Below are 14,956 nucleotides of genomic sequence, written 5' to 3'. Positions count from 1 at the left end.
AGGGGCGTTATCTTGTTGTGGTGTCTGGTGGCACGGGTCGGGCGAGGTGCGTCAGGCGGCAGCATGTTTCTGAGACGTGGATGATTCAGAAGTCCCCTTCCAAACTTCTCCAGAGCCTCACGGTACCTGGTGGATAGTCTGGACAGCCTCAGGGTGTTCAGGGCTTCTTCATAGGTGGTGTATGCAGGGCCAAGGATGACCCTGCACACCCTTTTCTGCACACTCTCCAACTGTAGCTGTTGAGTTTGTGTGAGGGAGGAGGACCACGCTGGGGAGGCGTACATGAGTTTGGGGAGGATGAAAGTAAGATACACCCCCCTTAACTCATCTGTCGGCGTCCCCAGCGACCTGAGTCTGCGCAGCATGTACAGCCTGTAGGTAGCTGATCTTATGGTGCTGGCGACATGCTGCTTCCAGGTCAGCTGGTCGTCCACCGTGACTCCGAGGAGCTTGGCACATCGGAGGACCACCTGGAGGTGGTGAGGGCCCACTGAGAGCTGGGGAGGGGGCACTGGTACAGAGGAGGTACAGAAATGCATCACCACAGTTTTGTTGTGGTTGATGGTCATCCTGCTCTCCTCTGTCCACGTCTGGAGCCGCTCCAGGATCGCTTGCTGTGGCGAGTAGTCCGGGTTCTTGGTGGAAACTGGGACGCCCACGGTGCAGTCGTCCACATACTTCCAGCGATGGGGGGTGTCAGTGAGGGCGTCGTTAATGAGGAGGAGGAAGCATAGAGGACCCATCTTGGTCCCCTGGGGGACCCCACAAGTCAGCTGTTGGAAAGTAGAGACAGAGCTCTGATAGCGAACGGCCTGACGCCTCCCTGTGAGGAAGTCGGCTAGCCACGCTATCAGGTTAGGAGGGAGACCCAGACTCACTGCCTTGCTGATGACAACAGTGTGGTCAACAAGATCAAAAGCCTTTTTGAAGTCCACAAAAGCAACAGCTAGAGAGGTGTTTCGCTTGTCCAGGTGGCTGTGGATGAATTCAAGGAAGCTGGTCAGGTAATGGGAGGTGGAGGTGGCTTTAATATTTCCAAACTGTCTGATATCCACGGTATTACAGATTTTGGTGTAGGCCCAGTCATATACAAAATCTTCACAAATAAGGCTAGGGATGGGAGTGATAGAGACTGGCCTGAGGTCACTGAGTGACTGTGGACTGGAGGTTTTGGGGATGGGGGTGACGTAAGATGTCTTCCAGTCCTCGGAGCAAGAGTGTTGGGAGAGTGAAGCGTTTATTATTGAGCATAGCGGTGTTGCTAACTCTACAGCAAATTCCTTGTAAATTTTTATAGGGAGGTCAGTGGGTGTGGTGGATCTTGGTTTGAATTAGAGTATTCTCTTAAAAACATCCACCGCCTGGACACTGGGGGGATGAGAGGGGGCCGGAAGATAGGCTGGAAGCAGAGTGGTGTGGAGGGGAGGAAAGGTTTGACAGATAGCAAAGTGATCGTTCATCTTCTGAGCCGCGAGAGTAGCAGGAAGGTGTGAGGTGCAAGGAAGAGACGAAGTGTGCTTTTGTAGGCCACACAAAGCTTTGATCTTAGAGTACCAATGTCTGTTGTTGGTCAGCTTGAGGTGGTGTATCTTGTCTGGGTAATAGTTCGCCTTTGCAGCCTTAATCTCCCTGATTACTCTGTTTCTTAGTTTCCTGTAAAGGACCGGGCAGGAGTGGAACGCCCAGGTCCGCTGACACATGAGTCTTTTAATGCGGGGTGTCATCCAGGGAGCATCAGATGGGTGCGTTGTGACGCTCTTGGTTGGGAAGTAGCGGTGGAAGGCTTCTGTGGTGGTGGCGACGTAATTCTGCCATTTTAAGTGGACGTCCTCCACATCCATCACCTCGGTCCACGGGTGTTGTGTCACCCACTGCCCAAACTCCCTCATGGCTGAGTCAGGCATGGGGCGGTGGGTCCTGGTGACAGCTGACCGGGGGGTCGAGGTGGTGGGTGTGGGTGTCCACAGTATGGAGAGGTGGGTGCTCCGTCCCATGGGAGGCAGCGGTTTGGGGGGCGAGTACTGCTGGCCCAGGTCTGTCAGTATAAGGTCGAGGATGGCTTGCTGGTGGGTGGGGAAGTCCACGACCTGGGTGAGGTGTAGCTGGTGTAGGATATCGTTGATATCTAATCTGTTAAAGTCCCCACAGATGACCAGTTTGGCGGCAGGATACTTCACCCTCAGGGCATCAGCAGTGTCGATGATGTGAGCGGTGAGTAACTGTGCTGTGGTGGCTCGTGGGTGGTGGTACACGACGCACACGATGATGGAGGCCGTGTTGCTGGGATGGCAGGGGGGCGTGACTCTCACCCACAGGGCCTCCACACAGGCCGGAATATCGACAGGGAGGTGTGAGGGGCTGAGGGTAGAGCGGCAGAAAACGGCCACTCCCCGCCCCCTGCATCCTGACCTCAGGTGATGGTAGAGCTGGTAGTCCTGCATTGAACACACCTCAGGAACAATCTGCCACGCCTCAGTAACCGCCACAATGTCTGCATAAGTAGAACTCACCGTCACGATTAATTCGTCCATCTTGTTGGCTAAAGATGTTGCATTGAATAAGAGGAGGGAGGGTAAACTGTACCAAATCCGAGGTACTTCAATGTGCCTGTATTCCTTCTTCCCTACCCTGCGGTGAACTCTGGCACTTGAGGTCACAACCTTGATGGGACGCACTTGTTTCCCTCCCCTCGACCCGCGGTTCCGAAATAGTTTCAGGGTCTTAAGGCACTTTATCACGTTGGGTGGCGGGTAACCTGATCCTCGCCTGCGACGTAGGAGGTAGTTGGGTTCGTACGTTTGCACTGGAGCACACATTGTTCTTTATGTGTCACCACTCACTCGCTAAATGTGTTCACAAGTACAGGAATTCCACCAGGCCGAGCCTAAAACTAAAAGCTAAGAGTTGAAAACAGAAAAACAAACAAAACTAAGGTCACTATCACTAGGGGCAGGGGAAGGCCAACAAGCTGGCCGAGGCTGCCCGAGAGCGCCAAAGGTCACACGTCCTGCCCGTGTGAGGTCAGAACAGTGTGTGTGTGTGTGTGTGTGTGCGTGTGTGAGTGTATGTGTGTGTGTGTGTGTGTGTGTGTGTGTGTGTGTGTGTGTGTGTGTGTGTGTGTGTGTGTGTGTGTGTGTGTGTGTTTGTAATAATACAATAATAATAATAATAATAATAAACGGTTTATTATTTAGGCAGTTAACAAACTGAATATGTACAGAGGGGGTCGGGAAATACTTAACATTAATCCTAAAGGTAAGTCTAATCTAGAAGGGACTATTGATTGATAGCTCGCACCATGGTGGGAATAGCACTGAGTCTGTACCGGTTCATGCGCGGCGCCTTTAGGGGCGTTATCTTGTTGTGGTGTCTGGTGGCACGGACCGGGCAAGGCGCGTCAGGCGGCAGCATGTTTCTGAGACGTGGGTGATGCAGTAGTCCCCTTCCAAACTTCTCCAGAGCTTCTCGGTGCCTGGTGGATAGTCTGGACAGACTCAGGGTGGTCAGGGCTTCTTCATAGGTGGTGTAGGCAAGGCCAAGGATGACCCTGCACGCCCTTTTCTGCACACTCTCTAGCTGTAGCTGTTGAGTGTGTGTGAGGGAGGAGGACCACGCTGGCGAGGCGTACATGAGTTTGGCGAGGATGAAGGTGAGGTACACCCCCCTTAACTCATCTGTCGGCATCCCCAGCGACCTGAGTCTGCGCAACATGTACAGCCTGTAGGTAGCTGATCTTACGGTGCTGGCGACATGCTGCTTTCAGGTCAGCTGGTCGTCCACCGTGACTCCGAGAAGCTTGGCACATCGGACCACCTGGAGGGGGTGAGGGCCCACTGTGAGCTGGGGAGGGAGCACTGGTACAGAGGAGGTACAGAAATGCATCACCACAGTTTTGCTGTGGTTGATGGTCATGCTGCTCTCCTCTGTCCACGTCTGCAGTCGCTCCAGAATTGCTTGCAGTGGCGAGTAGTCCGGGTTCTTGGTGGAAACTGGGACGCCCACGGTGCAGTCGTCCACATACTTCCATCGATGGGGGTGTCAGTGAGGGCGTCGGTAATGAGGAGGAGGAACCACCTGGGGGATACCACATGTCAGCTGTTGGAAATTAGAGACAGAGCCCTGATAGCGAACGGCCTGACGCCTCCCTGAGAGGAAGTCGGCTAGCCACGCTACCAGGTTAGGAGGAAGACCCAGACTTACTGCCTAGCTGATGACAACAGTGTGATCAACAAGATCAAAGGCTTTTTTTGAAGTCCACAAAAGCAATAGCTAGAGAGGTGTTTCGCTTGTCCAGGTGGCTGTGGATGAATTCAAGGAAGCTGGTCATGCAATGGGAGGTGGAGGTGGCTTTAATATTTCCAAATTGTCTGATATCCACATTATTACAAATTTTGGTGTAGGCCCAGTCATATACAAAATCTTCACAAATAAAGCTAGGGATGGGGGTGATAGAGACTGGCCTGAGGTCACTGAGTGACTGTGGACTGGAAGTTTTGGGGATGGGGGTGACGTAAGATGTCTTCCAGTCCGCGGGGCAAGAATGTTGGGAGAGTGAGAGGCGTTTATTATGGAGCATAGCGGTGTTGCTGGCTCTACAGCAAATTCCTTGTAAATTTTTTATACGAAGGTCAGTGGGTGTGGTGGATCTTGGTTTGAATTTAAGTATTCTCTTAAAAACATCCGCCGTCTGGACACTGGGGGAATGGGAGGGAGCGGGAAGATAGGCAGGAAGTGGAGTGGTGTGGAGGGGAGGAAAGGTTTGACAGATAGCAGCAAAGTGATCGTTCATCTCCTGAGCCGCGAGATTAGCAGGAAGGTGTGAGGTGCAAGGAAGAGATGAAGTGTGCTTTTGTATGTTTGTGTTTTTTTTTTTTTTTGTGTGTGTGTGTGTGTGCATGTTTGTGTGTGTGTGTGTGTTTGTGTGTGTGTGTGTGTGTGTGTGTGTGTGTGTGTGTGTGTGTGTGTGTGTGTGTGTGTGTGTGTGTGTGTGTGTGTGTGTGTGTGTGTGTGTGTGTGTGTGTGTGTGTGTGTGTGTGTGCAAGTATATATTGAGAACCTAGATACAATCCGTGGTTATTTTTATTATTATTATCCTTATTATTATTATTATTATTATTATTATTATTATTATTATTATTATTATTATTATTATTATTATTATTATTATTATTATTGTTATTATTATTATTATAATTATTATTAGTATTATCATTATTATTTTTATTATTGTTATTATCACCATTATTATTATCATTATTATTATTATTATTATTATTATTATTATTATTATTATTATTATTATTATTATTATTATTATTATATATATTTTTTTATTATTATCATTATTATTATTTTTATTATTTTTATTATTAATATTATTGTTATTATTATTATTACTATTATCACTATAATTATTACCGTTATTATTATCATTATCTATTTTCATTGATTAAAACAATTATTTTGACTTTTTTTTATTATATTCCCTATCTTTTCTTCCTTAATTTTTAATAGAAAACCAATTGTCGGACATGGAAGGACACCGATTCCGAGTGGTTGGCCTGAGGCACTTCCCTTTCATGGACTACGTGAAAGATCGGGAAGAGCCGGGGAGCTCCATTACTCTTCGTGATTCGTTGGACACCAGACTTCTTCATACTTTTGCTGCATTGCTCAATTTTACGTGAGATTTATTTTTATGTTTCTTTGTTGATATCGTTTTTGGGAACTTGATAAAAAAAATCATAAAAAAATACCTGCACAACAAGACGGTGCCTAAAAGTCAGAGGTAACGTATTCAAAAATTATCCAATTAATTTTTTTTTTCAGGTGTGTTTATACTCTACTTTTGAAACTGCTCAAATCACTTGGTGTCGGAAAGCATGCTATCCACGGCATACGGGCCACAGATCACATAGTCTTCAGGCTAAATGGGCCTCAATCCATAAAGTCTCACAACGTTTGAGCGACAGGTGTCTTGATACTTAGACCACTTGGTCTTTAAACTCAGAGACTTCGACGACGGCTTAGCGAAAGGAGCGCACGAATCAACTTAAACCTAAATAATCCATCCAGCCATCAAGTAACCCATACCCAGCCAGTAACCCAATCTCATCTATCAAATCACCTATTCCTCCATCAACCCACTCATTTAACCATCCACTCATCCAATCACTAACATCCATCCAACCAACCATTCATCTACAACCCATCCAGACATCCATTCACTCTCCCAATCATTTACACTCGGCTACTTACATCCACTTATCCACACCCACACACCTATCTGCCCAGCTCTCTCAATTTCCCATTCACCCACTTATCCACTCATACACCTATCCATCCACCAAGCCTTTCATTCACTTATCCATCCACCGCACACTGTATCACCAACATTCATCATCCATTCACTCACCCATCCACACCAAACCAAACATTCATCCACCTACCCGCCCAATCTTATACTCATGTACCCACCCATCCAAACTTCCACGTATCCACCTACCCATTCACCCAAAGACTCATCTATACCCATATACCCACTCTCTTACACCAAACCATGCAATTTACCCACACCAATCAAACAACTACACACACATTAATACACACACATAGTTCACACACACACACACACACACACACACACACACACACACACACACATAACTCGCCAAAAACACAGGTATATATGGCAACTGACAGTACATAAGAACATAAGAAATAGGGAAAGCTGCAAGAATCCACCAAGCATACACATAGCAGTCCCTGTGTAGACCTAATTTCCACCTATAATCCCCAACCATAAATCCGTCTAATCTTCTCTTAAAGCTCTCTAATGTCTTAGCACTAACAACTTGATTACTGAGTCCGTTCCATTCATCTACCACTCTATTTGAGAACCAATTTCTTCCTATCTCTTTCTTAAACCTATATTTTTCAAGCATGAACCCTTTATTTTTTTGTTATGTCCTGGTTGCTGATCCTAAGAATTTTTCTTACACCCCCCTTGTTATAACCCTTATACCACTTAAAAGACTTCTATCAGGTTGCCTCTAGCCTACGTCTCTCTTAAGAATGTAAATTGAACAGCTTCAATCCCGTCTCATAAGGAATACTCCACATCCCCTGTATCCTTTCAGTCATTCTCCGTTGTACTGATTCTAATAGACCTATATGTCCTGGTTGATGATCCTAAGAATTTTCCTTACATCCCCCTTGTTATAACCATTATACCACTTACAAGACTTCTATCAGGTTGCCTCTTAACCTACGTCTCTCTTAAGAATGTAAATTGAACAGCTTTAATCTCGTCTCATAAGGAATACTCCACATCCCCTGTATCCTTTCAGTCATTCTCCGTTGTAGTGATTCTAATAGACCTATATCCTTCCTGTAATGTGGGGAATAGAATTGCACAGCGTAGTCTAAATATGGTCTGACCAACACCAAATATGATTTTAATGTATCTTCAGGCCTTCTACTTTTAACACTCCTAAAAAAATAATCCTAATACCCTTTTTGGCCCGTGGTTGGCCTCTATGTATTGCTTTCTCAGATGGAATTTAGAGTTGGCTATAACTCCTAAATCTTTTTCGTACCCTGAACCTACCAGAGTTTCCTTGTTTATTGTGTACCTACTGTGTGGGTTTTCTCTATCTACGCATGTAGTCTGCATTTATTGGTATTGAATTCAATTTTCCATCTGTTTCTCCATTTGTTCATCCTATATAAATCTGCCTGCAAGGCGATGGCATCCGATTCTGACATAGTTAAGCTACCTATCTTTGTGCCACCCGCAAATTTACTAGCATCACTACTAATTCCAGAAGGAGGCAGTAGATACCTAACGAAACGATAATTACTCCCAGTGAGGTCTAAAGCACTGTTCAGGGGGTGCTGTGAACTTTTCATTAAACCCAGCTGTGACCTCACTGAACGTTTCCCTTTATGTCTCACAACAAAAGGAGGCAGTCACAGCCTGCCCTCTAAAGACAACTCTCTTCCTCCACACAAAACTACAAGCACCTAATAACACACACACCCTTCACTCAAAAATTTTAAAATCATCATGGCGACTCCTACACCAGCCTCGGAGTCCCCTTCTGGGGAGGGGACCATAAATGTCTCCAGGTCGGATTGCCTTTCTGTCGACGACCCTAAGTGTCTTGACGCCCCTCTCAACTTTTTCTTCATTAACTTCTGCAACATTCGCGGTCTAAGATCTAATTTTCAATCTGTAGAACACCACCTCCCTTCTTCTAAACCTCATCTTCTTTTCCTCACTGAAACTCAGGTGTCTGAGGCAACTGACAGTAGCCCCTTTTCTGTTCCCTCCTACTTTCTCTATCCTCATTTTCGATCCAAAGCTGGATGCTGCGTTTATGTGCGCAATGACTTAACCTGCTCTCGTGCCCACGCTCTTGAATCTTCCGAGTTTTTCACCATCTGGCTACGACTACAGAGTCACTCTCATAATAAAATTTATCTGTGCTGTATACCTCTCACCTCCTCCTCTGTCAGAGACCCGTCTTTGTGTGCTGAGCGCATAACAGAGGTGATAGTGTCTGGCATGGAGGCATACATTCCTCACTCTTTTTTTTCGTCCTAAACCTTCTAAACCTTGGTTTAACACAGCTTGTTCTCAGGCTATACATAATAGAGAAGTGGCCCACAAAAGGTACTTAAGCCTTCCATCACCAGAATCTCATGCACTTTATATTTCTGCCCCGAACCATGCCAAGTCTATTCTCCAACTAGCCAAAAAGTACTTCATTAACAGAAAATGTCAAAACCTTTCAAGATCTAACTCCCCTCGTGATTTCTGGCATCTAGCCAAAAATATCTCCAATAACTTTGCTTCTTCTTTCCCTCCTCTATTTCAACCAGATGGCACCACTGTTATCACATCTATTTCTAAAGCTGAACTTTTTGCTCAAACCTTTGCTAAAATCTCTACCTTGGACGATTCTGGGCTTGTTCCTCCCTCTCCTCCACCCTCTGACTACATCATGCCACCTACTAAAATTCTTCGCAATGATGTTTTCCATGCCCTCGCTGGCCTAAACCCTCGGAAGGCTTATGGATCTGATGGAGTCCCTCCTATTGTTCTCCGAAACTGTGCCTCCGTGCTTGCACCTTGCCTAGTCAAACTATTTCAGCTCTGTCTGTCAACATCTACCTTTCCTTCTTGCTGGAAGTTTGCCTACATTCAACCTGTTCCTAAAAAGGGTTCTAATCCCTCAAGCTACCGTCCTATTGCTTTATTTTCCTTCCTATCTAAAGTTTTTGAATCTATCCTCAACAGGAAGATTCTTAAACATCTATCACTTCACAACCTTCTATCTGATCGCCAGTATGGGTTCCGTCAAGGCCGCTCTACTGGTGATCTTCTGGCTTTCCTTACTGAGTCTTGGTCATCCTCTTTTAGAGATTTTGGTGAAACTTTTGCTGTTGCCTTGGGCATATCAAAAGCTTTTGATAGAGTCTGGCACAAAGCTTTAATTTCCAAACTACCCTCCTACGGTTTCTATCCTTCTCTCTGTAACTTCATCTCAAGTTTCCTTTCTGACCGTTCTATTACTGCTGTGGTAGACGGTCACTCTTCTCCTAAATCTATTAACAGTGGTGTTCCTCAGGGTTCTGTCCTGTCACCCACTCTCTTCTTATTATTCACTAATGATCTTCTAAACCAAACTTCTTGTCCTATCCACTCCTACGCTGATGATACCACCCTGAACTTTTCCACGTCTTTTCATAGACGTCCAACCCTTCAGGAGGTAAACATATCACGCAGGGAAGCCACAGAACGCCTGACTTCTGATCTTTCTAAAATTTCTGAGTGGGGCAGAGCAAACTTGATATTGTTCAATGCCTCAAAAACTCAATTCCTCCATCTATCAACTCGACACAACCTTCCAGACAACTATCCCCTCTTCTTCATTGACACTTAACTGTCCCCCTCTTCTACACTGAACATCCTCGGTCTGTCCTTTACTTATAATCTGAACTGGAAACTTCACATCTCATCTCTAGCTAAAACAGCATCTATGAAGTTAGGTGTTCTGAGACGTCTCCGCCAGTTTTTCTCACCACCCCCCAGCTGCTAACTCTGTAGAAGGGCCTTATCCGTCCATGTATGGAGTATGCTTCACATGTCTGGGGGGGTTCCACTCATACTGCTTTTCTAGACAGGGTGGAATCAAAAGCTTTTCGTCTCATCAACTCCTCTCCTCTAACAGACTGTATTCAGCCTCTCTCTCACCGCAGCAATGTTGCATATCTAGCTGTCTTCTACCGCTATTTTCATGATAACTGCTCTTCTGATCTTGCTAACTGCATGCCTCCCCTCCTTCCGCGGCCTTGCTGCACAAGACTTTCTTCTTTCTCTCATCCTTATTCTGTCCACCTCTCTAAGGCAAGAGTTAACCTGTGTTCTCAATAATTCATCCCTTTCTCTGGTAAACTCTGGAACTCCCTGTCTGCTTCTGTATTTCCACCTGCCTATGACTTGAATTCTTTCAAGAGGGAGGTTTCAAGACACTTATTCATCAATTTTTGACCACTGCTTTGACCCTTTTATGGGACTGGCATTTCAGTGGGCATTTTTTTTTCATTTGATTTTTGTTGCCCTTGGCTAGTGCCCTTCCTACATAAAAAAAAAAAAATGCAAGAGCTAACCAGTATTTTCAGTCATTCATCCCTTTCTCTGGTAAACTGTGGAACTCCCTACAAGCTCCTGTATTTCCACCTTCCTATGACTTGAATTTCTTCAAGAGGGAGGGGAGGTTTCAAGACACTTATCCTTCAATTTTTGACTACCACTGTGGACCCTTTTCTGGGACTGGAATCTCTGTGGATTTTTTTGTTGTTGTTGTTGCCCTTGACCAGTGTCTCTTCTACATAAAAAAAAAAAACAATAGTTCTTTCTCTATTCCTTCCTACTTCCTCTATCCTTATTTTCAATACAAAGCTGGATGTTGCAGCTATGTATGGAACGACGTAACTTGCTCTCGTTATTAAATATTCAGAAATTTCTACCATCTGGCTAGGACTAAAAAGTCACTCACAAACTTAATTTATCTGTGATGTATACCTTTCACCTTCTTTCTCTGAATATAAAACAAAAATAAACAAATAAATAAAAAAAAGTCCAATTAACTTCAAAAAGTAAGGCATATCCTAATTCTTCCTTTTCACGGAGATCTCTATTCTTGCAGACTTCAATATTCACAACGAAATTTGTCTTTCCTCTCCCTTCATTAGCCATCCTGGTGTACTAGCCTTTAACTTTGCTATCCTTCATGACCGAAATCCACTGATGCAACACTTTACTCATATTCCGTCTTGGAGATATGCCCACCATTCATGACGTTTTCCTATCCTCTAATCCTTCTGCTTATGCTGTCACTCTATTTTCTCCGAAGGACTCCTCCGATCACAACCTCAAATCTGTGTTTGCCCTAATCGTCCAATCCCTCCTTAGGAGCCTCCAAAGCGAAGAAGCCTCTGGCTTTTTGCCTCCACTAATTGGGGGACTTGAGGAGGAATCACTTTATTTTTCCATTGAATGACTACTTCTTCCTTGACATAGACTCGTATGTGTGTGCTGAGGGAACAACAAAGGTGATAATGTCTAGAATGGAGGCGTATATTTCTCACTCTTTCGACCTAAATCTTCCGAACCTTGATTAAAACCTGCCTGTTCTCGTGTTATATATGGGGGGAGAGCTAGCACACAAAAGGCACTTGAACCTTCTATCACATGAATTTTATGCACTTTATATCTATACCAAGAATAATGCCAAGTCTGTTCTCCAATACGCCAGAAATTCCTTCATTACTAGAATGTGCTAAAATCTTTCAAGATCTAACTCCTCTCATAATTTCTGGCACCTAGCCGAAAATTTCTCCAATAACTTTGCTTCTTCATTTTTCCCTACTTTATTTCAACCTGATGGCACCACTGCCATTTCGTCTATTTCTAAAGCTGAACTCTTTGCTCAAAGAGTTGCTAAAAGCCTTACCTTGGATGATTCAGAGCTTGTTCTTCCCTCTCCTCCGCCCTCCCACTACTTGATGCTACCCGGTAAGATCTTTCGCAGTGATTTTTTTTTCCCATGCTTTCACTGGCCTTAACCCTCGGAATAGTTATGGAGCTGATCAGGTGCTTCCTATTGTTCCCCGAAACTGTGCCTCCGTGCTTCCGCCTTGCCCCTCCGACGCTGTCTATCAATATCTACCTTTTCTTCTTGCTGTAAGTTTGCCTATATTCATCCTGTTCATAAAAAAAGAGTGACTGCTCTAATTCCTTAAAGTACCGTCACATTGCTTTCATTTTCTGCCTCTCTTAATGTTTTTGAATCTATCCTCAACTGGAAGATTCTTAAACATCTATCACGTCACAACCTTCTATCTGATCACTAGTATGGATTTTATCGAGGTGGCTTTCCTTACTGAGTCTTGCTTATTCTCTTTTAGGGATTTTGGTGAAACTTTTGCTTGTCAAAAGCTTTTGACAGGTCCTGGCGCAAAGTTTTGATTTCCAAACTACCTTCTAACGGTTTCTATACTTCTTTCTGTAACTACATCTCAAGTTTCCCTTCTGACCATACTATTGCTGCTGTGGTAGACGGTCATTTTTCTTCCCCTAAATCTATTAATAGTCATGTTCCTCAGGGTTTTGTCCTGTTACCCGCTCTCTTTCTATTATACGTCAAAGTCCTAAACCAAACTTCTTGTCCTAATCACTCCTGCGCTGATTATACCACCCTGTACTTTTCACGTCTCTCCGCAGATATCCAACATTTCAGGAAGTAAGCACATCATGCAGGGAAGCCACAGAACGCTTGACTTCTGATCCCTCTAAAATTTCTGAGTGAGGCAGAGCAAACTTAGTATTGTTTAATGCTTCAAAAACTCAATTCGTCTATTTATCAAACCGATACAACCTTCCAGACAATTATCCCCTACTCTTCAATGACACTAAACTGCCCCCTCTTCTGCATTGGACCTCATCAGTCTATCCTTTACGTATAATCTTAACTGGAAACTTTACATCTCTTTTCTAGAGTCGTGTCTGCCATTTTTTTTTTTTTTACTCCTCCAGTAGTTATCTTGGTACAGGGGTCTTATCCGTCCATGTATAGAGTATGTTTTACAGGGAATCCACTCATGCCGCTCTATTAGATGGGGCTGAATCAAACGTTTTTCGACTTACCAATTCCTCTCTTCTAACTGACTGTCTCCAGCCTCCCCCTTATCGCCCCAGTGTTGCATCTCTTGCTGTCTTCTTTCTTTATTTTCATGTTAACTGCTTTTCTGATCGTGCTAACTGCACGCTTCCCCTCCTCTCGCGCCCTCGCTGCACAAAACTTTCTTCATTCTCTCACCCCTATTCTGTCTGCCTCCCCAATGAAACAATTAACCAGTATTCTTAATCATTCATTCCATTCTTAGGGAAGCTCTAGAATTCCCTAACTGCTTTTGTATTCCCTTCTTCGTATGACTTGAACTCTTTCAAGAGAGAGGTGTCAAGGCACTTACCCTTCATCATCTGGCTTTTCTTTCGGCAGTTTTGGGAACTGGCACTTAAGTGTGTTTTTATGTTTCCTAATAATTTTGTTGCCTAAGGCCGGTGCGACCCTCTTGCATAAATATGCCCCCCCAAAAAAACAAAAAAAATAGAAAACAATGATTTATCTTTCACACAGGTTTGAAGCACATGAGCAATGGGAGTGGGAATGGGGATTTCCAACGAACGGAAAATTTAACGGCATGATGGGGGAATTGCAACGAGAAGAAGTTGATTTTTGCACCGTTTCGGCCCCGGTATCAGAACGCATTGGAACGGTCGGCTTTCTGAAGGGTTACCCGTCAGACGTGCTCATCATTACATCTCTAAAACCTTCATTCCTCCCTGAAAACCTGGCTTTGGTCCGACCTTTTGAAGGTATTGCTACACCTTGCCATTATATATATATATATATATATATATATATATATATATATATATATATATATATATATATATATATATATATATATATATATATATATATATATATATATATATATATATATATATATATATATATATATATATATTGAGCATATATACGGACAGGAGATTCTCTCTTACATATGTTTCATTAATTGTGATCGCTAGGTCAGCTTTTAATATTTTCTTTAAGATGTTTTCTTTATATCTAGCTAGAGTCTTATTCTTCGTCGTAGCTAGACATGCTTGCTATATCGCTATTTCGGTTTCCTCATCCCTTCCTCAGTAGCTGTGGAATGACTGGACACGCTGACTTAACTTCTTGGTTCGTGAGGCTTGAAACCCACACGGGATATGGGTGGCCCATCTGTGCTTGTTTTCTTCAGTAACGGTGCTGGTGCTGCTACTTCTTTGGCTTGGGAGGTGGATCTCGGAGGGGGCGCTGGCGCTTACCAATGTATTCGTCCAAGAAGTTGTCTACCCACTTGGAGAGATTGATGAATATGTGTTCTAGTTCCCAGGTAGGGTTGTCGGTTGTGACGTCCCTGATGCTTGTGGGGGTGGTCTAGACGGCGGTGCAGGAACGGCGAGGCACGGGGACCGGCTTGGTTTGCGTCTCAGCGTCGCGGGAGTGGCACTCTTTTGTAGTAGCTTCGGTAGCCGCTGGGGCAGCCTTAGACCTCTTCCTCCTCCTTCTTCTCCTTTTCTTCGAGGGCAGGAACAGTGGCAGTCTGTGGAGGAGCTGCCGGCAAGGCAGCCCTCCGCCTAGAGAAGCTGGGAGGAAGCCTCCTCAGCCTCTCAGTGCAGAGTTTGTGCCACGCATGGTGATCCTTGCTGCAATTCGGTCATCGAGAAAGCCGGCTTCCCTCAGCCCTTTTTTATGGTGTGGAGAAGAATGCACAGCAGTATATGGTGATGTCAGGCTTTCTTGAGTTTTCGGAGGAGCTGGAGCTATGCTAC

The 14,956-nt window shown here is 44.6% G+C and overlaps 1 long non-coding RNA gene across 1 annotated transcript in view; it reads left to right on the top strand.

Annotated features, from left to right (window-relative positions):
* The window catches only part of LOC135110053 (uncharacterized), a 79,633-nt gene extending 65,691 nt beyond the window's left edge, over nucleotides 1–13,942 (top strand). Inside the window, exons 3-4 of the long non-coding RNA XR_010273063.1 lie at nucleotides 5,515–5,683; nucleotides 13,710–13,942. This is a non-coding gene — a long non-coding RNA (uncharacterized LOC135110053). The remainder of the gene's footprint in view (nucleotides 1–5,514; nucleotides 5,684–13,709) is intronic.
* The last annotated feature ends 1,014 nt before the right edge of the window (nucleotides 13,943–14,956 follow it).

Source organism: Scylla paramamosain, chromosome 19 (genome assembly GCF_035594125.1).
Source record: "Scylla paramamosain isolate STU-SP2022 chromosome 19, ASM3559412v1, whole genome shotgun sequence".
Classification (NCBI taxonomy): Eukaryota; Metazoa; Arthropoda; class Malacostraca; order Decapoda; family Portunidae; genus Scylla; species Scylla paramamosain.
The sequence above is the reverse complement of the archived record's forward strand: the minus strand, read 5'-3'. Positions and strand labels throughout refer to the sequence as shown.